Here is a 24,136-nt window from a genome sequence, read left to right on the forward strand (position 1 = left end):
AGTTTGTTACCGTTTAAATTCCAGCAGTTTCACCGCAGATCATCATACGTGTACTGAATTGTCGAATAGATGTTTCTAGGCACTCCAAAGGCCTAATTAAGTTAATCCACGTCTTAAACACTATTTATTATTGCTGTAAAACGTTTGTTAAATGCGTAATTAGAAGCCGTTAATTACCGGTTGTCACACTGTATCCTGCAACGGATCCTCAGCATAAGGAAGTAGCAAGCATACAAAATCCTGGAGTGGTGTATCCTGGAGAGGATCCTAAATCCTGGACAACTCCAATTATGAGATATCTCAAGGAAGGACATATCCCCGAAGATGAAAATCCTAAGGCATTTAGGATGAAGGTATCACGATTCACTGTTATAAATAATATTTTATATAAGAAATCTCTTGCAGGACCATACTTGAGATGCTTGGAGGATACTGAAGCCAAAGAAGTACTTCGGGATATACATGAAGGGGATTGTGGTAACCATACTGGGGGCAGGTCATTATTTTCGAAAGTATTAAGGGCAGGATATTATTGGCCAACAATGAGAAAAGATGCCGCAGAGTATGCTCGAAGATGTGATGCGTGCCAAAGACATAGTAACATATTGCATCAGCCCGCTGAACCGTTATATCCTATTGTTTCCCCTTGGCCATTTATGAAGTGGGGGATGGATATAGTAGGAAAATTACCAAAGGCCCCGGGAGGAAAAGTCTTTATGCTAGCAATGACAGATTATTTCTCTAAGTGGGTTGAAGCTGAAGCCTTTGTCCAAGTTAGAGACCAAGAAGTAGTATCCTTCATAAAAAGGAATATCCTGACCAGGTTTGGGGTACCAGCTGAAATCATCTGTGATAATGGGTCCCAGTTTATAAGCAAGAGGACCACTGATTTCTGCAAGAGTTGGGGGATCAAAATGATAACGTCCATTCCAGTACACCCTCAATCGAATGGGCAGGCAGAATCCTCAAACAAAATAATTGTCAACAATTTGAAAAAGAGACTTGGGGCTAAGAAGGGAAGATGGGCAGAAGAATTACCATTTGTCCTATGGGCTGACAGGACAACTGTGAAGAATGCTACGGGGCAAACTCCATTTTCCTTAGTATTTGGAGCAGAAGCAGTAATCCCGACAGAAATGACAATGCCCACTGTAAGATCTACCCTAAGTGATCCTGAGCAGAATCCTGAAGCCTTGTGTCAAGACTTAGACATTATAGATGAAAAAAGAGATGCGGCAAGGCTAAGGATGGCAGCATATCAACAGAGAATATCCAGGGCATATAACAAGAACATTAGGACCAGAAGGTTTAAGGTTGGAGATTGGGTGCTAAGAAAGGCTTTTCAGAATACTACTAATCCTGCCGATGGCAAGCTAGCCCCAAAATGGGAAGGACCATACGAGGTTGAATCAGATGCAGGAAAAGGAGCATATAGACTCAAGAATATGGAGGGGGATATGCTACCAAGGTCCTGGAATGCTATACACCTCAAGCTCTATTTCAAGTGAGTTTAGAATTTAATTTCTAACTCAGGATGGTATGAATTCTACCTTTTTTAAATATGTTTGGTTTAATTTATTCTTTGTAACTCAATACTGACTTAAGCATCGGAGGGGTGTTAGCCAAGCTAACACCCACCTTAGTTTACAATTGTTTTGCAAGATATGTTTCAGGATGTAGCTCCAGGATATGTGCTCAGGATAACTCGAAAGATTAGAGGATTGACCCCCTCTCTCACGTTTAAGGGATACTGATCCCTTCACAGGTTTAAAGGTATTCACCTTTCTTCCGAATTGGGTTTAAACACCCCGCCTGGAGCGCAAGTTATTCAGGGATAGTTCAAGGTGGCAGGACCAGTCCATGTAAAAGTGGCTGACAATTTCGTCACTGTTGGCTATATCCTGAATCCTAAAGGTATATGAGGATTGATCACCCTCTCTCACGAAAGGGTATTTTCATACTCTCTAAGGTTTAAAGGTTTTCACCTTTCTAAGTCTTGGAGTTTATACACTCCCGCCTGTAGCGCATGAAAATTTCGGATTTTCCCCAGGATATAAGGGATTTATCTCCAGTACACCTTTGGGTTTTGCCCTTGGACATAAAAAATTTCCTAAACAATGGAAACTGGCATTCAGAAGATTTCTAAAGTATTTGAAGGCATTGAACACAGGGGACATTCCCACTAAGGTGGTGGTGCAAAAGCTAAAAAGATAGGATTTGGAACTAATGCACTAAGTACCTTGCATAGGGGACATCTTTATGGGAAGAATGGCAAAGGGATTGAAGTTTGGTAATAGGTTTATATCCTATTTCTGGTATGATCTTTCCTTTGTAAACATCGTTTAAGTTTTTAGTGACATTATGTTTTATAAAAAGGACAAATATCCTGATATATTCTCAAAGTCTTTTTCAGAATATTTGATTAGGATGTTTGAAACTAGTAATAGTTTGGGATTTTGATCATTTAAAAACTGGTTGTTTATCGAAAACTTTCTGCAAAGTGAAGCGATGTTTGTAAATTCTATCTAATAAAGAGTTTTACGATATATTACTGAGCATACTGATCAGGATATTTTATAAGATAACAGTATGGAATTTTTGCAAAGCTAAAATTTATACTTAGAAATATAAAGAGATGAAATTATTCTTTGATAACCGAAGGTTTCATCCTGAAACCCAGGACCCATCCACCTTCGGCTATCGAATTGTTTAGATACGGAAATGCAAATTGTTCTCAGAAACATAAAATTGTTCGAAAAATTCAAAGGAAATAAGTTCTAGGGGGTAGCGCCTTCTTGGTCCATAGTGGTTTCAGCGGCATCCGTCTTGGAATCCGCCCCAGCATCCTTCTCAGCATCGGTTGCTTTTTCGGCCGCCTTGGAAGATTCATCGGTATTTGATTTGGAAAAGGTGCCGCCGAGGTTCTTTAGCTTGGTCTCCCAAGCAGCAACATCCCAGGAAGGACAATCAAAGCCTAGTGTTTTGGCTTCGTGAGCCATCTTCAACCTGGCTTGAAGGAGAGAAATTACGACGGAACTTTTGAGGCTCTCCCGGTAGCTGACCATATCCCGTTCGTATTGCACATGGGCGGCTTCTAGATCGGCTGGGCTTGAAGAGTGGCTTGGTTGAGAGCAGCTTGGTGTTCTTAGGTCATAGCTTTGTATTTCTCCTCGTAATGACGAGATTTGGCGGCCGCAATCATACCTTGGTCGGAGATCGTGACTTCTGCTTCCTTTAATTTAGATTCGAGTGCCTTGTTGAGCTTGCAGGATTCTTGATATAAGTTAACCAAACGCTCGAGACCCTACAAAAGTAAAAGATAGATATTAATGTTGATAAACCTTTGATAGTAGTATAAATTGCAGGATATGGTATGAGAATACTGACTTGATTAAGAAAAGAAGTCATAAATCCGCTAGCTTCGATGAACCCGTGCTTCTCGTAAGGAAATGTGTCAGAAATGACAGGGGAATCAGGTTCTTTCCTTTTGCGGGAACTTGAACTCCGGGGTTTGGTGGCCGGTGAAGGTTTAGGTATGACGATGGCTTTGGAGCTGCTGGGTTTGGATGTAGCTGTAGTTTTGGGGTTAGGCTCTTTCATGACCTGGATCTGATCAGAATAGCTGTCCAATTCGTCAAGGTCAAAGACTTCAGGGATCTTAGCTGGTGCTGCATAAAAGGGAAAAGTTTTAATCTTTATTTTTATCACTATACTATTGTGACTAATTATTCTGAAAGAAATTCTTACCAGACATCTCGGATGATGAGTATTGGCTGGAACTCGGGACGTGTGTGGTGAAAGTTCTATCTATTGCAGGTAACCGATAAATGCTATTGATTCTCTCTTCTGAATCAGCGCTAGGGGGAGCAACTTCCTTAAAGTTCACTGCATAAAGATCAAAAAGAAGGGTATTAATAAAAGATAACAATTAAATGGTCTGTGAGGATATTTATGATCCTACCGGTGGTTAACCACTCCACCGGAAGGTTGGCACCCTCGGCAATGGAATCTCGTTTGACAAAGAAAAATTTGCGTTGCCATCCGTCTTCGTTTTTGGTGGCTTTGAGAATCAAGGGTTTGCTGGATGTCGAAAAAAGCAAGAATCGGCTAGAGCCGTGGGATCGGAGACGATAAGCGATAGGCAAATCCTCGATGCAAAGATCGGAACAGTGGAGATTTTTGATTTGGTTAAGTACAATCAGTACTCTCCAAACCATGGGCATGGTTTGAGCAAAAGAGATGCCGGTGGTTCGAAAGAATTGCATCATGAATTCAGGAAAAGGGTACCAAAGACCTAGTGAAAAGGGATATGCCGGAAAACAAATCCATTCGGTAGAAGAAACATCCGATCGGATTGACCGATCGAATGACCTGAAGACTGTGCTGTCGGGGAAAGCGCCGGAAGCTCTTAAAGCTGCGATGTCCGCATTGTCAAAAGCGCAGATCTCCTTTTCGGGATTTTTAAGGAGATTCTGCTGAATGAAGGTCTCGCTATCCATTGCAAGTGAAATGAAGTAGATTGACAAGAAGAAAATTTGAAATGAAGAAATTACCTGAAGGTTCTGTTGGAGATATCTGCTTTTCAAACAAGAAGAGAGAAGATATAGGGGCATCGTAAACCTCCATTGAGTAAAAAACGCGTTGGAAGTTACGATGTGATCTTGACCGTCGCTTTATTTTAAATGCCATGAGTTATGGGATAAGATTTTCGAAATATATCCGTTGGATTGGTACACCAACAGATATATTTGGGGACAATTGTTATGGGTCATTTTCTAAGCATACATATCCTGACCAATATCCTGCCTTTGTTTGTTCGCTTGTGACCAGGATGCTGGAAGAGGATATAACTGACATCTTGGGTAATATCCTGAGATTTGTTAATTGACCACGTGCAGGTTGAAGACTAAGACTTACCAACGGTCGAAAGGACTTCTTCTCCTCAAGACTCGGACGAATTTGTTGAAGAAGAGACGTTGAGCCCGAAAGACCAGGTCTACAACGTTCAATGAGGGAATATCCGGTGGATCCCGCAAGTTTAGGATAGTTTGTTGGTTTATCTTTACTATAAATAGATGTGGCGGATCAGTTTAAGGCACACACTCTTTCACCATCACTTCCGTACACTTTTGCTCTCTAGCTACTAGCAACCACTACATAAAAACACTTGTATTCAAATCCCATTGTAACACTTAGTTGATCCGCACCACATCCTGCACTGTATCCTGATATTTGAAGCAATAAAAGAACAAGGCAGCTGCGATTGTCAGCTCCCGAGGTTTTATGCCGGCGATCTAGATTGATCAAGGGCTTTCCTCGTACATCTCGTGTCATTTACTTTACTTTCTGCTCATTGTTTGATCATTAATACAGCTCGATATCCTGAGCCGTATCCCGAATACTGTTTTTTTATAAACAACTTAACAAGCACATTTTCAACAACACTTTCTAGCACACTACCTCACTTAACTAATTTGATCATTAAATTGCTTAGGTAATTTTTGACCAAAACAGTGTGCACTAGGTTACAAGGCTAAATCAATAGGCTAAGCTCTGCCTGTATAAATCTGCAATATATCAAGGCTTATCTGTAGACTAAACTTTGGCCGTATGAATCTGCATGTTTATAATGTGAGTCATTATCTTTTTCTCAAATGTTTTACAATACTCCAAATTATTTTCAAAATTATAATTACAGTGATTAAGTTTATGTAATCACCAAATTACAGCCAGTATGTGGGGTATTGTGCACATTACTACTGTTTTAATCACATTAGGTGGGCGAACCTAAAATTAAGTGATATACGTCATTCATTGGGGCAGCCAATGGTGATATGACCACAGTCACAGATCCAGTCGAGTGACAAATACTGTGGGTAGTTGGTAGATATCAGAAACATATGTAAAAACTCTTAATACTGTAAATTATAACAAACGAGTCGTTTTAGTAAACTGAATGATTCACTCAGTATTTCCCGCTGACAAAACCTGTCACACCCCGATTTCCACGTGTCTCACCGGTGGGCCCGGTGGGGGATTACCGTGACGATGTTGGCAACAATATAGTCAAACCACACAATTATATAATGCACAGCGGAAGCATAATTTAAATATATAATTTCAACCTCTGATTGTAATATCAAAATGTATCACAGAAGTTGAATATCCACAGTGGATCGTAAATACAGATAAAGTATTGTTCCATTAGATACTGCAATCAAGCTTGCGAGGCTTATCCCGACGCTAGGGAGCTAATACCAGCCAATTACGTTTAGGTACCTGCACTTAATCTTTTTGGGGAAAATACGTCAGTTTACACTGGTAAATACATTCAACTGACACATTTAAAAATGTTTATTAAAATTGATTTGAATGCACAAGGCACAAACTCTTTTATAACTTGGGAAAATTCATAATGATCTTGTGAACGTTTTACATGTTCTTTTATGCGTTCAGTAGCCCGGGTCGTGCCGGGTTAAAGATTTATAGACACACCACGTTTGCGTAAAACCGTAGTACAGAAACCAACGGCTACGTCTTTTAGTTTTAATGTCGACACTTTATACCGGGTGTACGCCTACACCGGGATGCCGATGGTCGTGGCCATTTCGTAAAATGATGCCGAGGATATCCGGGACAACGGTCACTAAACCCCCCAAAGGCTTATAAGCAACAAAACTGTTTAAATGAGCCAGTCATATTTAATCAATTAACCACCTAAGCGATGGAAGTATATAATGCTCAATCAAGCGGTATTAATATACCGTAACCCAAGCCCATATAGGGGAAATAAGTCAAAAGTATTTACCTTTGCAAGTATAAATCCTTAATTTAGATCAAGTCACCGATAGCTTTTACTGGGGCTCCTAATCTGGAACGAAGGTTTTAATTAACCTCTTAGAATCCTAACGGTCCTTGTATTAGCCGTAGCTTAAACCGGTTGATTCCGATATATAAATATGGTTAATTCGCACGAAAAGGCGAAAAACCGAGAATGGAGTATGATTTGGACCCAACAAGTTCAGTGACTTGTTTTATATGGGTTTATAGTTCATACTCTGGATTTTGGGGTTCAAATAATATAATTTGACCCATATCGGCTATTGCACGAAAACTAGTTCCATGAGCCGTACCGTGTGCGCAAATAGGCGAAACGGTTAACCATAAGAGTCCTACGCTTATTTCCTAAGTTGATATGCCTTAAAAGTATTTTGGTATCAGTAGGATACCTTCCGTAATGCCCGTAACGAGTTTAAGTTTATATTATGCCCCGTAGGGGCTTTTCGGTCATTTTAAAGACTTTAAAAGGGCTTTTCGAGTTCTACAGGAAATCTGAGTATCCCGAACAGTTTATAAAGCTTAAAATACTTTATTTATTATTTAAAACCAGTAGCAATTGGAATCGGGTCAAAAGACCTTGTAGAACTCCCGTTTTGGCCAAAAAGGGCATATTCGGTATTAACCGAACCGTAGCCATAACCGCAGGTTATGAGCAAGGTAAAATTTATTAAAAATCTTTAAAATTCCCAAAATATTATTTTACCACAGTGGGTAAGAGTTTTGGTGACGAAAACTTGGGTTAGATGGGCGTTATGCTAATTGCGCCGTTAATTACAAAACTTTCTTAAAAGTGCGCCTTTTAGCATAACTCTCATTCTAGACCTCGGATTGACGTGAAACTTTAGGGACATGCTTATAATTTAATAAGCAAGGTTTTGGTCCGTTCACGTGTCCGAAATACTCGTTTTAATTTTAAAAGGCCGTTACGGTCAACTTTTAGGCGAATGACGGAATTGCGTAAAAGACTCGGGTAACTCATGAACCGACCACAGAGGCTTATACCAACATGTGACCTGGTCCTAAGAGAGTCCTAAGGTATTTTTATACCTCACTAAAACGGGTCAGAACTGAAGTCAAAGCAAAAGTCAAACTTTTGCGACTTTCGGCTCCGAACCGGTTCTATATAGCAAATGATCGATTCAAACGAGCGCAAACATGTTTATATACTTATTATCATGTTTCATGATTGTCAAAACAGGTTCCATAACATATACATTACAGATTATGCTTAAATCGCTAAAATAGCTTTCTGTTGACTTTTTAACCGCACGTTTGACTCGATAATTGACATAGTTAGAGTGGTGATCAGGGGGAACCATTTTAGAGGTTTAATACCCACATAAATACCAACTCAAAACTACTTTTGGTTCGTCATAAGACTGAACCATCGCTGAGTTATTTTAAAGTCAAACCGTACTTACGACGGTTTGGTTTTTAGCTAAATACTAAGCATAAACTGAAGTATGAATGATCAAGGCAACTTACAGAAGTTAGGACTTGAATATGGAGCAGGGAAGAACACTTGGGAGCACTTAGAATAATCAGATGGGAGTTGTTTGAGTTGTGTGAATGATATGAGCTTAAGGTGGCTATTTATAGCCAATGCCAAGCATCTTTGATCATTACAACTCTCACAATCAGACCAGAGGTGATGGTAGGTGTCCCCTAAGTGTTATGGGTCGAGCATAGGGTGCCCATGCACCATAATTATGTGCATGATCGTTCACAAGCTCCAAAAGTCAAGAAACTACAAAGTTTCTGCATCTGAGCACTTTACGCGACCTGCATGGACATTCCATGCTTCTTTTACGCAGGTCGCCTAAAGTTCATATAACAGACGCGTTATTTAAGAGGCTCGCGGCCCGCCTCAACTAAACCTTAAACTTCACGCGGGTCGCCTAAGGTTATATTTTCTGAATTTTTCAAATCTTTTATAATGATTACAGAATCGGGCCATTAATAACGAAATCTTTCGTGATGATTTGCCTGACCTTTCGGATTTGAAGGGGTAACTTTGCGGTTTGGCCCTCGGTTATTTACCGATAGGGGCCTCGTGTTAATTACCCGCATTATTTAGTCCCCGGTTTATTTATTAATTATATTGGAAAGCCTAAACTTTCACTGTTGACGCTTTTAACCCTTCTTCTTCGAATTCGATCGTAACTTTCTCGTTTCATATCGAAACTTCGCGAAATTCATATATATTATTTTAGTGAGGGTATAATACCGTTACAAAGTCTTTGGGACGTTAAAGGGTCACTCAGAGGTATTATTAAACATGTTGACACAGTTAACCTCTGTAGTTTGTAATCTCTCACTTTCTTCCGCGTTTTGTTTTTGTACGATCTATAATTTATTCGTTTGAAGGTTTAAGCATTATTTAGGGATACTATACAGTATATTTACCCTTGTTGACATTTATAACCCTCGAATTTACATACTTTCAAGGTTTGTCAAAATTAGTCCTTTATTTATTATAGATGCCACGTGTAAACAAATGACACGTGTTAACACATCATTGGACACAAAAATTCGAGGTGTTACATCCTCACCCCCTTAAAATAAATCTCGACCCGAGATTTACTCAAATAAATAAGGGTATTTTTCTTTCATTGTAGCTTCGACTTCCCACGTATATTCAGGACCTCTACGAGCATCCCATTTGACTTTAACAATCGGTACGTGCTTTCTGCGAAGCTTCTTTACCTGTCGATCCTCAATCGACAAAGGTTTTTCTATGAACTTTAAGCTCTCATCTATATGCACATCTGTGTGTGGAATCACCAACGATTCGTCGGCGAAGCACTTTTTGAGATTGCAGATGTGGAACACATTGTGAATTCCATTGAGCTCTTCAGGCAAGTTCAGTTTATAGGCAACTGATCCGACTCGTTCAATGACCTCAAAAGGCCCTATGTATCTCGGACTCAGTTTGCCTTTCTCGCCGAAACGCATCACCCCCTTCCAGGGTGACACCTTAAGTAATACTTTTTCACCCACTTCGAAGTGAAAATCCTTACGCTTTGGATCAGCGTAGCTCTTCTGCCTATCGCGGGCAGCCTTGAGACGTTCCCGGATCTGGACAATCTTGTCCGTCGTCTGGAAAACAATCTCTGGTCCCGATAATTGGACCTCTCCTACTTCCGCCCAACAAACAGGCGATCTGCATTTCCTACCATATAATGCCTCAAAAGGCGCAGCCTTTATGCTGGTGTGGTAGCTATTATTGTAGGATAATTCGATCAGGGGTAGGTTTTTATCCCAGTTTCCACCTAAATCGATCGCGCATGCACGAAGCATGTCTTCTAGCGTTTGGATAGTACGCTCACTTTGACCGTCCGTCTGTGGATGGTAAGCCGTACTGAAGTTTAAACGCGTGCCCAAAGATTGCTGGAAACTCTTCCAGAAGTGAGATGTGTATCTAGTATCCCTGTCGGAGATAATAGACACAGGTATGCCATGTAAGGCTACAATCTTATCAACATATAGTTGGGCTAACATATCGGAGCTATACGTCTCCTTGATGGGTAGAAAATGAGCTGATTTAGTCAGCCTGTCAACTATGACCCATATTGTATCGTTTCCTTTCCTGGTTTTGGGTAACTTGGTTATGAAGTCCATAGTTACGCATTCCCACTTCCACTCGGGAAGTTCAGGCTGTTGTAGCAAGCCAGACGGCTTTTGGTGCTCGGCTTTGACTTGAGCACAAGTCAAGCACTTTGCTACATGGGCGGCTACAGACTTTTTCAAGCCTATCCACCAATAATTTGCCTTTAAGTCTTGGTACATTTTATCAGCACCAGGATGGACTGAGTATTTGGAACTATGGGCTTCCTGGAGAACAACATCTCGTAGTCCCCCATAAATCGGAACCCATATACGTCCATTCAGCCTAAGAATTCCATCCTTGCTAAGAGTCAACTGCTCCGCAGTTACTCCCAGCTTTTCATTAGGATAATTAGCTTCCAACACAGCCTCTTGCTGTGCAGCCAAAATCCTTTCAATTAAATTATTTTTAACTTCAATGCTCTTGGCATTGATTCGAATGGGTTTTACCCTTTCCTTTCTGCTCAATGCATCGGCGACTACATTCGCCTTGCCAGGATGGTACCTGATTTCACAGTCATAATCATTCAAGGTTTCCATCCAACGGCGCTGTCTCATGTTCAACTCCTTCTAGTTGAACAGGTGCTGAAGGCTTTTGTGATCTGAATAAATCACAAATTTAATACCATAAAGGTAGTGCCTCCATAACTTAAGTGCAAATACAACGGCACCCAACTCCAAATCATGGGTGGTGTAATTCTTTTCATGCACCTTTAATTGCCTTGAAGCATAGGCAATCACCTTGCCCTTCTGCATAAGCACACACCCCATGCCCGTGTGTGATGCATCGCAGTAAACTACGAATTCATTTGTACCCTCAGGTAAGGTCAACACAGGTGCGTTGCTTAGCTTTTGCTTCAGTATTTCGAAGGACTCTTGCTGCTTCGGGCCCCAAATGTACTTTTCTTTCTTCTTGGTCAAGGAAGTCAAAGGCACAGCAATCCTCGAAAAATTTTCAATAAATCTCCGGTAGTATCCTGCTAACCCCAGGAAGCTACGGATTTCGGTAGGCGTCTTTGGCTCTTGCCAGTTCATGACCGCCTCTACCTTAGCGGGATCCACTTGGATACCACGCTCACTCACAACGTGTCCTAAAAACTGAACTTCTCGTAGCCAGAATTCACATTTCGAGAATTTGGCGTAGAGTTTCTCACGCTGTAGTAATTCGAGAATGCAACGGAGGTGCTTCTCGTGGTCATCTTGGTTCTTGGAATAGATAAGGATATCGTCAATGAAGACTATGACGAATTTGTCCAAGTACGGCTTGCAAACGCGATTCATGAGATCCATGAACGCAGCCGGTGCATTTGTGAGCCCAAAAGGCATCACTAGGAACTCGTAATGACCATAGCGAGTTCTAAATGCAGTCTTGTGTATATCTTCATCTCTGACCCTTAGTTGATGATAACCCGACCTTAAGTCGATCTTGGAGAAGTAGCTTGCTCCTTGCAGCTGGTCGAACAGATCATCGATCCTTGGTAAAGGATATATATTCTTTATGGTAACTTTATTCAGTTCTCTATAGTCGATGCACAACCGCATCGATCCGTCCTTCTTCTTTACAAATAGGACAGGAGCTCCCCAGGGAGATGAACTAGGTTTGATAAAACCTTTTGCCAGCAGTTCATCCAACTGGGTCCTCAGTTCTTTCATTTCCGTTGGAGCTAATCTGTAAGGTGCTCTTGCTATCGGAGCTGCTCCAGGAATGATGTCAATTCTGAACTCCACTTGTCTATCTGGTGGCAAACCAGGTAGTTCTTCAGGAAAAACCTCGGGGTATTCAGAAATGACAGGAAGATCCTCGATCTTCGGCTTTGGTTCTTCAATTATCACCTGAGCCATGTAAATTACACAGCCTCTGTTCAAACACCTTGAAGCTTTCAGCATAGATACGTCTTTGGGCAATCCGTAATGCGTATCCCCTCGAATGGTAAGAGATTCACCACTCGGAGTCTTTAAAACTATTTGCCTCTTGCCACAAATGATTTGGGCCTGGTTATGGGATAACCAGTCCATACCTAGCACGATGTCAAAACCCGCAAGTTTGAAAGGAAGTAGAGATAAAGGAAAAGAATGGTTCCTAATGGATATTTCACATCCTTCTAGAATGGTAGAGACGGTTTCTATCGTGCCGTCTGCCAACTCTACTTCGTATTTTACGTCGAGGGTTTTGATAGGCATATTTAGTAGTTGGCAAAATTTCTGGTCTACAAAGGACTTGTCAGCGCCAGAATCGAATAGTACTCTTGCAAATATATTATTTACGAGAAAAGTACCTGTAAGCACATTGTCGTCCTTAACCGCTTCCTTTGCATCCAAGCGAAAAACTCTCGCATTTGATTTCTTCGTCTCTTCCGCCTTCTTGGCATACTTCGGGCAATTACTTTTTATGTGCCCCTTTTCGTTACAATTAAAGCAGGTTGCATCCTTTATCTTTTTGCACTCCACGGTCTTGTGATCCTTGGACTTGCATAGCCCACAGGGTGGAGTCCTTTGTTGCGACTGTGAACCAGACGCAAACCTACACTTCCCGGAGTGAGGTTTCTTGCAGACCTTGCAGTGAGGTCTTCCATCAGCTTGCCCCTCCTTCTTTGCCTCCGACCCTCTTTTGCCCTCACCGTTTCCACGGTGCTTTTTACCAGGCTTTCGTGAGGTATCATCCTCACGTTTTCGCTTTTCAGCCTCCTTGCTCCTTTGTGCCCTCAGACGGACAACATCAAGTGTAAGAGACAAGGAGAGGTCAGTAACTGACCTGAAGGTCGTCGGCCTAGAGGCCTTCACACTGGCCTTAATCGCCGGTTCTAAGCCCCCAATGAATCGGGCAATTCTTCGTGGTTCTGGTGTCACAAGATATGGCACCAGGCGTGACATAGTGTTAAAGCTTGTCAGATAAGCTTGACAATCCAGGTTTGTCATCACCAGTGAGACAAAATCTGCCTCAATCTTCTCAACCTCGTGCTGAGGGCAGTAGTTTTCTTTTATGAGGGTAATAAACTCCCCCCATGACATTTTGTACAAGGCAGACTTACCTGAAGCCTGCACCAGAGCTCTCCACCACGCCAGGGCCTCGCCCTTGAATGACTGGGACACAAACTTAACCACGTCCCTCTCAGCGCACCCGCTGATGTCCACAATCGTGTCCATCTCGTCCAGCCAGGTGATACAATCAACCGCACCTTTCTCCCCTGTAAATTCACGGGGCTTGCATGATACAAAGTATTTGTAGGTGCAACCCTTAGCACTGGACGCATCAGTATATTCTCTATCGCGGTGAACGCTGTGCTCAGTAGACGAGTGCTTGTCGTCATCTTTCTTGGGTTCAGAGGGTGGTTTGGAGTGTGTCTTTGGTTTAGAGGGTGGTTTTGACACAGTTCTGCCTTGAGACTCAGTATTTTGACGATCAATAGCTGCCTGGACAGCATTGTTGATCAGAGCCTTTAGCTGTGCGCCTGTCAAATGTACTGACGCATTGTCATAGTCATCTTCATTCGTGTGGCTGTTCTCTCCATTGGGATCCGCCATTGTAACTTGAATCTGTTACAGAAGATAACAAAATTTTAATTTAGGAGATTATTATATAATTGTCTTTTATGACAATTTGTCAACCATGGTACAGAGACCATATTTGGTTAACTTTTTATTTCATTAAATATTAGGATCTGAATATATCCTACTTTAACTATATAAATAGTATTGGCGGCATAAAGCCTAATCATGATGATGTTTTATAATATTAGCCGAGATTTCATAGAATCAAAGGCATAGAGATTTGAACCGTAGTTCTTTTATCTCTTTCTGACAGAGAGTCATAGACTACCACTACCTTTGTCTTTGTAAGTCAATTATTATGGCCCATAGGCACTACACCTCTAATGGGTGTCTTAATATGGTTGGCCCGTAGGCACTACATCACTAATGGATGTTTTAATATGTTGGCCCGTAGGCACTACATCACTAATGGATGTTTTAATAATACTGGCCCGTAGGCACTACATCACTAATGGATGTTTTAATAATTCTGGCCCGTTGGGCACTGCATCACTAATGGATGTTTTTAATAATACTGGCCCGTAGGCACTGCATCACTAATGGATGTCTTTATAATACTGGCCCGTAGGCATTGCATCGCTAAATGGATGTCTTTATAATATTGATCACCTTCATTGGTGATTTAACCCACGATCTATATATCATCTAGTTGGGTTTTGAAATCCTCAAAGGATTATTGTATAAGAATGACGTGCGTGATTTTAACGAATCACATCTGCCATGAATGTTAACATGCGTACAGAGGTTAACAGGGAAATCAGAATCTTTTCAGCTAGGTCGTACCATCTTGACTGATCTTAAAAGACCCCAAGCTAGGTTTCACCTTTTAAGATTCTTTATTTAGGCAGATCAATATAAAAGGAATGGTTTTGATTTATTTTTATATATATTAAAACAAAACTCATAACATACATTCCAAAATCTCAAATACAATTACATATTGCCCTAAACGGGTCTTTCAAATAATACATACCTCCATAGAGGTTTTAAAATAAGTGACAAGTCCACGCAGGGACTAATATAAGATAAGTGTCCATGCAAGGACTAAAGATAAGTCCACGTAGGGACTGAAATATGATAAGTTGTCCACACAGGGACTTATTTTAAAGTAGAAATTGCATTCGTACTACTATTAAGGGCTAGTGGTCACGTTTCTTCTTTTTGCCCTTTAGTAGGTTCGCCAAGCCCTTGAGAAATCCTCGGTGGCTTTTCTTTTCTTCCTCGAACTCTCTCTCCACACGATCTAGTCGATGGAGTATTTCTTCCTGTTCAGGAGGAGAAAAACGTGGTTGTTGCGCTTGATGCGGAACGGGAGGTCTGGGAGGTATTGGATACCCATGAGCTGAGTAATCCGGTGGTCCCATGCTTCCATGTGCTCCGTCAGGGTAGCGCGCATTGTATCTTGCCGACACCACATATGGGTCGCGCTCATAGCCGTAGTTGTATTGTGCTTGTGACGGTTCAAACGGGTTGTAAGCCGTCGGACCCGTATAAGCAGGTATGGGTTGGTCATACCCAAATGGTGGCGAATTTCGTGTAGTAGGTGCGGAGTTCGCCTCCTGTATGGGACTTGAAGGTCCTTCTTCATGTAGTGGCGGATAGTGGCTACTACTAGAATGTCGAGGAGTGCTGAAGTGGTTACCCCCTCCTCCTCGTGTAGACATACGAGCATTGGTCCTCCTACGCCTCGGCGGATCAGGTATTACTGGTTGTGCCGGTGGCGGAGGTGGTGGCGTAACTGCCTCAAAGCGTGAATCCTCAGATGGATCCTGTGGATGTCTCGGTTGCGATGTATGATGAGATGGTGTGTTGTACCACTCATGTCGGTCAAACAAGGCCATAAAGCTATCTGGGCCTTGATACTGCGGACCATGATATGAAGATCCATCAGATACTTCTATCGGATGCGTGGGCGTACCACGAGCTGGTTCAGTTGGATCCTCATCTTCCTCCATGGGATCTTCAGAAAAATGGTCTTGTGGCCCTAGTGGAACAAAACCTGAAGGTTCCTGTATGTAGTCCGCCGGATTAAACTGAGCTACGTAGTATGGACTAGGGTCGTCATAATTCCGGTGCGAAACCGAACGTTGTAGAGGTATGAAGGAAGGTTGTGGGTTGTTGAGATTATTTTCTGAATCTGGCCCAAAGGAGTGCCGGTAGGATGGCGTCGAGCTGTGCGAAGTGGAATGCCTCGCTGGTTCGTAAAGATCTCTTCGTCGTTGTGGCTCTTCGCTTCGTGTCATCGAAGGATGTCTTGTACCAGATGGTCCAGCTTCTTGATCGTGATGTGTCACGATTTCTCCTCGGCCTCTTCTTCCCCTTCCTCTTCCTCGGAATATAACAGGTGGCATTTTCCTGCTCCAAAACTTATAAAAAATCAAATTGAAAATAAAGACAAAAGGAGTAATAATCCGAATTTGTCCTAAGTTCTTGTCTAGACTCAAGTATGTGCAATTGTGTCACTGAGATTAAACACAATAGGATAGTGTTTAATTCACTCAATGTTGGCTCTGATACCAACCTGTCACACCCCGATTTCCACGTGTCTCACCGGTGGGCCCGGTGGGGGATTACCGTGACGATGTTGGCAACAATATAGTCAAACCACACAATTATATAATGCACAGCGGAAGCATAATTTAAATATATAATTTCAACCTCTGATTGTAATATCAAAATGTATCACAGAAGTTGAATATCCACAGTGGATCGTAAATACAGATAAAGTATTGTTCCATTAGATACTGCAATCAAGCTTGCGAGGCTTATCCCGACACTAGGGAGCTAATACCAGCCAATTACGTTTAGGTACCTGCACTTAATCTTTTTGGGGAAAATACGTCAGTTTACACTGGTAAATACATTCAACTGACACATTTAAAAATGTTTATTAAAATTGATTTGAATGCACAAGGCACAAACTCTTTTATAACTTGGGAAAATTCATAATGATCTTGTGAACGTTTTACATGTTCTTTTATGCGTTCAGTAGCCCGGGTCGTGCCGGGTTAAAGATTTATAGACACACCACGTTTGCGTAAAACCGTAGTACAGAAACCAACGGCTACGTCTTTTAGTTTTAATGTCGACACTTTATACCGGGTGTACGCCTACACCGGGATGCCGATGGTCGTGGCCATTTCGTAAAATGATGCCGAGGATATCCGGGACAACGGTCACTAAACCCCCCAAAGGCTTATAAGCAACAAAACTGTTTAAATGAGCCAATCATATTTAATCAATTAACCACCTAAGCGATGGAAGTATATAATGCTCAATCAAGCGGTATTAATATACCGTAACCCAAGCCCATATAGGGGAAATAAGTCAAAAGTATTTACCTTTGCAAGTATAAATCCTTAATTTAGATCAAGTCACCGATAGCTTTTACTGGGGCTCCTAATCTGGAACGAAGGTTTTAATTAACCTCTTAGAATCCTAACGGTCCTTGTATTAGCCGTAGCTTAAACCGGTTGATTCCGATATATAAATATGGTTAATTCGCACGAAAAGGCGAAAAACCGAGAATGGAGTATGATTTGGACCCAACAAGTTCAGTGACTTGTTTTATATGGGTTTATAGTTCATACTCTGGATTTTGGGGTTCAAATAATATAATTTGACCCATATCGGCTATTGCACGAAAACTAGTTCCATGAGCCGTACCGTGTGCGCAAATAGGCGAAACGGTTAACCATAAGAGTCCTACGCTTATTTCCTAAGTTGATATGCCTTAAAAGTATTTTGGTATCAGTAGGATACCTTCCGTAATGCCCGTAACGAGTTTAAGTTTATATTATGCCCCGTAGGGGCTTTTCGGTCATTTTAAAGACTTTAAAAGGGCTTTTCGAGTTCTACAGGAAATCTGAGTATCCCGAACAGTTTATAAAGCTTAAAATACTTTATTTATTATTTAAAACCAGTAGCAATTGGAATCGGGTCAAAAGACCTTGTAGAACTCCCGTTTTGGCCAAAAAGGGCATATTCGGTATTAACCGAACCGTAGCCATAACCGCAGGTTATGAGCAAGGTAAAATTTATTAAAAATCTTTAAAATTCCCAAAATATTATTTTACCACAGTGGGTAAGAGGTTTGGTGACGAAAACTTGGGTTAGATGGGCGTTATGCTAATTGCGCCGTTAATTACAAAACTTTCTTAAAAGTGCGCCTTTTAGCATAACTCTCATTCTAGACCTCGGATTGACGTGAAACTTTAGGGACATGCTTATAATTTAATAAGCAAGGTTTTGGTCCGTTCACGTGTCCGAAATACTCGTTTTAATTTTAAAAGGCCGTTACGGTCAACTTTTAGGCGAATGACGGAATTGCGTAAAAGACTCGGGTAACTCATGAACCGACCACAGAGGCTTATACCAACATGTGACCTGGTCCTAAGAGAGTCCTAAGGTATTTTTATACCTCACTAAAACGGGTCAGAACTGAAGTCAAAGCAAAAGTCAAACTTTTGCGACTTTCGGCTCCGAACCGGTTCTATATAGCAAATGATCGATTCAAACGAGCGCAAACATGTTTATATACTTATTATCATGTTTCATGATTGTCAAAACAGGTTCCATAACATATACATTACAGATTATGCTTAAATCGCTAAAATAGCTTTCTGTTGACTTTTTAACCGCACGTTTGACTCGATAATTGACATAGTTAGAGTGGTGATCAGGGGGAACCATTTTAGAGGTTTAATACCCACATAAATACCAACTCAAAACTACTTTTGGTTCGTCATAAGACTGAACCATCGCTGAGTTATTTTAAAGTCAAACCGTACTTACGACGGTTTGGTTTTTAGCTAAATACTAAGCATAAACTGAAGTATGAATGATCAAGGCAACTTACAGAAGTTAGGACTTGAATATGGAGCAGGGAAGAACACTTGGGAGCACTTAGAATAATCAGATGGGAGTTGTTTGAGTTGTGTGAATGATATGAGCTTAAGGTGGCTATTTATAGCCAATGCCAAGCATCTTTGATCATTACAACTCTCACAATCAGACCAGAGGTGATGGTAGGTGTCCCCTAAGTGTTATGGGTCGAGCATAGGGTGCCCATGCCCCATAATTATGTGCATGATCGTTCACAAGCTCCAAAAGTCAAGAAACTACAAAGTTTCTGCATCTGGGCACTTTACGCGACCCGCATGGACATTCCATGCTTCTTTTACGCGGGTCGCCTAAAGTTCATATAACAGACACGTTATTTAAGAGGCTCGCGGCCCGCCTCAACTAAACCTTAAACTTCACGCGGGTCGCCTAAGGTTATATTTTCTGAATTTTTCAAATCTTTTATAATGATTACAGAATCGGGCCATTAATAACGAAATCTTTCGTGATGATTTGCCTGACCTTTCGGATTTGAAGGGGTAACTTTGCGGTTTGGCCCTCGGTTATTTACCGATAGGGGCCTCGTGTTAATTACCCGCATTATTTAGTCCCCGGTTTATTTATTAATTATATTGGAAAGCCTAAACTTTCACTGTTGACGCTTTTAACCCTTCTTCTTCGAATTCGATCGTAACTTTCTCGTTTCATATCGAAACTTCGCGAAATTCATATATATTATTTTAGTGAGGGTATAATACCGTTACAAAGTCTTTGGGACGTTAAAGGGTCACTCAGAGGTATTATTAAACATGTTGACACAGTTAACCTCTGTAGTTTGTAATCTCTCACTTTCTTCCGCGTTTTGTTTTTGTACGATCTATAATTTATTCGTTTGAAGGTTTAAGCATTATTTAGGGATACTATACAGTATATTTACCCTTGTTGACATTTATAACCCTCGAATTTACATACTTTCAAGGTTTGTCAAAATTAGTCCTTTATTTATTATAGATGCCACGTGTAAACAAATGACACGTGTTAACACATCATTGGACACAAAAATTCGAGGTGTTACAAAACCTTTTTAAAACGCGTTTCAGGTAATTACAGTAGATTGGAGTAAGGATTGGATCCGGCACTAAAAGACTTCAAGAAGTGGCTTATTTTATTAATTACATCAAATTAAGAAATATTGTTTTTATTAAAAGCTACCTTTGTAACAATGGAATTTATTCCATCTATTTAAATAAAATCCGGTGTTTCTAAACTCTGATATTTTTCCTAACTCACGGTCCTGATAAAATTTCCGCTGCAATATTTTTCAAAATAACTCACCGGTACCACTGGATTGCTCGCGGCTCCCGATTCCGTCCAGGATGGGGTCGGGGGACGTGACATATCCAACCCCACCCTTAAATTCCCATGAAGCCCTGGGAATTTTCTCCCTGTTCTTTTGTAGAATTTGCTTGTTCTAACACTAAGCAAAGCCAATTGATGCAAGATGCCCATCTCTTCTAAGTCAGTGGGATCAAAATGTTGCAAATCATTCAGCTCAAAACACAGATTATCTGACATCTGGTTTTCAGCATTTGCAGTGAAAGCATAATTTGCAGAGTGAGAATCAGAGTTGTTAAAATTACCCCCAGCAGTTATGTCAATAAAGTGATCATAACTCTGATCCTTACTGCTGCTGCCAGATTCTTCCTGACCAAACAGAGTTGTGCTGCCAAATGAATAGTCATCAGCAACTTTACAAGACTCTTGCAACTTCCTTTTCTGGTTTAACTCCCTTTCATAGGTCAGGAGTCTACCATGGAGTTGGGTCAGGGTCAGATCTTTGAATTCAGCTGAATTTCTGGTGACAAAAGCAATTGTGTCCCATTTTTCTGGCAGTGATCTAAGGAACCTGCTATTTTGGGTTGCATTCGGAAATGTAACCTTAACAAGCCTTAGTTTACTGATGAGACAACTGAAACGTTCAAATTGTTGGGTAAGTGACTCCCCTTTGATATGACAAAATGTTTCATACTGCTGATTCAGAATTTCCCTGTTGTTTTCAATAACCTCTTCTGTTCCTCCGAATTGTTCCTTCAATGCATCCCACAATTCTTTGGCACTGTTACAATGTAACAGCCCATCATAGATTTCGTTGGGTAGTGCAGAGGCTATGATGCTAAACGCTTTGGCATCAAGTTCGAACTTCTGAAAATCCAATTCAGTGTAATTTTTAGTTGGTTTAGGAACGAACTTTTTAGTGTCCTCTGCGCTTGGCACCATAGGAACATGAGGACCGAAAACGACAGACCTCCAACATCCAGTGTTTTGTTGAGCGAGGATGTGACTCATCCTTCGCTCCCAGATGTTGTACTCATTTCTTTTAAGCATAGGTGGTTTAAACAAAGAGCCAATGTTATTTTTATCATCTTGTGATTGCGACATCTTTCTGGTTGTTTTACAGGCACTGATTAATCAACTTTATCGGTGATTAAACCTTGCTCTGTTTTTCAACAAACCGAATAAACGATCAGTATCAACAATTCTGAGCTGAACTATTTACGTCAAAATGATTGTTAAATCAAATTTGACTGTTCAGGCTCTGATACCAATTGTTAGGATCTGAGTTTGGATTGATTGTGATTTGTGTTTGAAACTAGATGAACAAATGAAAGAGTAGTGCAGCGGAAATTATATGGAAGCAAACTTTTCACAATCAAACAGAAGAAATGCTTTCAATCATACATTTTCAACAATGAATCAAATGATTAAATTTATTTTTAAACTTTGATTACAATGCAAGTATGATATGCAAACTCCCCCTCAGCCCGAGCTCAGTGTTTGTTCGTGCAGAAAGAAGATGGTGAAAGAGCTGAACAGAACAGTACAGAGTACTGTTCTATTTATAGGCACTTGCAAACCACTGAGCATCTAAGCTGACGTCACCATGAAAGTGACATCTAACCTCCTAACAAACTCTAACCTCTGATCTATACAAGCACTGCTATGCTAACTACTGATATTACATTTCATTACATAAACTAGTATAAACTGCTGCTGCATCCTTCCACTGCTGTATCCCAGCAGTACTTGTCATGATCAGCAGTGCTTGAAGCATAGCAGTAGATTGAGCAACAAAGCTTTAGTTCTTCTATCAGACTTTGTCTTGATCAGTAGTTGTAGGTCAGCAGTTTGCATGACCAGCAGATAGGAGGTCAGCAGATGTTGAAACCACTTTCACGGGGAGAGACTTGCAACCAAACATCTGCTAATTCTGAATCTACTGTTGTGATCCAGTTTTGGCTTTCATTATCTGTTCCTTTGGTAGGGTTCAATCCCAAAAATATGTAATACGAATATAAGATATCTTAGAAAGAGAAAAATACGTAATAAAAACCTTATATATATATATAGAGAGAGAGAGAGAAACGAGATTATGAGAAAACGGGTGGAAGTGTGAGAACGATCCTGGTCGAACACGTGCCAGGGCGATAAATGATATGCAGGGGCACGATTATCATTGTCCAAGTTCCCCTCAATAAATGGCGTTATAATTCCGTTTCAAACAAAATTCCAACAGATATGGCGTTTTGTTCTTTATGCTTGTTTTAATGGCGTTTTTTTTCAAAGCAATATTTGAAAATGTCGTTTATGTTTCAATGGCGTTCTTCCTATATTCAATATTTGGCGTTTTCATTATTAATGTTAATTATAGTTTGGGTTCTAATATATGCTTATTATTTACGATCAATGGCGTTTTACACCTTGTTACGTATATTTGATTAGTTGTGAATATTGGCGTTAATTTGTAAACATCAGTTCTTACTATTTGTTAATTATTCAACTTATGGCGTTTTCATTAACATGTTTTAGGAAGACACTAACATCAGTCTTCTTATTGTTTATTATTCAAGTAATGGCGTTTTCATTATGGCTTGTTCATCATGTCGTTTCCATTAGTATGCTTTATTAAGAAACAAGTAGATGCAAAAGTCTAAACCAAATACATTAGTCAACATGAAAACTATAAAATGAAAGCAATTCATGGCGTTTAAGTTAATGTACATATTCCTCTATCCTTTGTTCTATTCTCCTGTACCTTGTTTTATACAATTCAGTAATTTTTGTTGCCCCTAATTCAAAGAATTTATTTAAAGATTTGGCCAGTTTTCTTCTGTTTTCATTTTGGCTATGCAGCAGGATTTTTGCAATGTATTTGATCCTGTGGTTATTTAGTTGTTTTTGTTGTAGGTCATTTGGGGCATTTTCTTTTGACAGACCACATTCCCAACCAGCCAACTGCCCCATATACGTTTCCATGTGCCTCATTGCAAAAATCCATAGTCGATCCCGTTAGACTTTATCCTCCAATCCATCTTTTGTCTGACAATAGGCGCCGTCTTCATGAACTTAGCCATTCGGTGTTTTTGAATAAGCAAGTAGCTTGCAAAAGGATCTTGCTGCAGTTTCACATTTTTGCATATATTAGTATGGCGTTTTGTTAACATAGTTTATACATACAAAGTTTTTAAGATACTTACCAACTTTTCCACCCATCCATCATATTTTTTCTTGATGCTGAGTTTATCCCCTCCAGCGTTGTTATCTAATACATCAACTCTGCTGTATTTTAGATTTAAGGAGACAACATAGAAATGTTTTTGCTATATTATATGCACGAAGACCAGATCATATTCATTTATCTTTGTATCTTTCCGGTATTCTTTGAAATGAGCGAGTTTCAAAACCAATTCCATGTTGTTGTTGAATTCTTTGTATCGATAACTCGCTGTCTTTGTATACGCAGGAGTATTCTGTAATTTTGAGGAACCCCACATTTTTAACAACAAATCAAAGTCATAATATAATTGTATCAATTAAATATAGAAAAAGAGTTACCAACATTATTTGTGTGCAAAATAATCTTGAGGGTGATTCTGGAGCCCTGTATATTTCTTCATAGTTCACGATATGCCCCTAACCTTGAATAATGTTGACGTGTGCATAGAATCCTGGTCTAATGCTCTCAGAAATCACCCTTGAGAGGTCTGACACTCCTTCAATCTTGAACACGGTACTCCTGAAAAAAAAAACAGCATATGGCATTTTAGTTATGCAAACTCATTTCAATATAAGACATGGCATTTTGGGTGTTTACATGCATATGCATGTATATTTTTAACGTAACAAATGCAAAGTTTGGCGTTTTACGAGAAAGAAATGTACATAAATCCAGTCACCACATCCAGTGAATATGTGTGTGGAAATGTTGTTTTCTTGTGCCGCCCTTGCTGCATGTATAACC

Source organism: Helianthus annuus, chromosome 4 (genome assembly GCF_002127325.2).
Source record: "Helianthus annuus cultivar XRQ/B chromosome 4, HanXRQr2.0-SUNRISE, whole genome shotgun sequence".
NCBI classification, from domain to species: domain Eukaryota; kingdom Viridiplantae; phylum Streptophyta; class Magnoliopsida; order Asterales; family Asteraceae; genus Helianthus; species Helianthus annuus.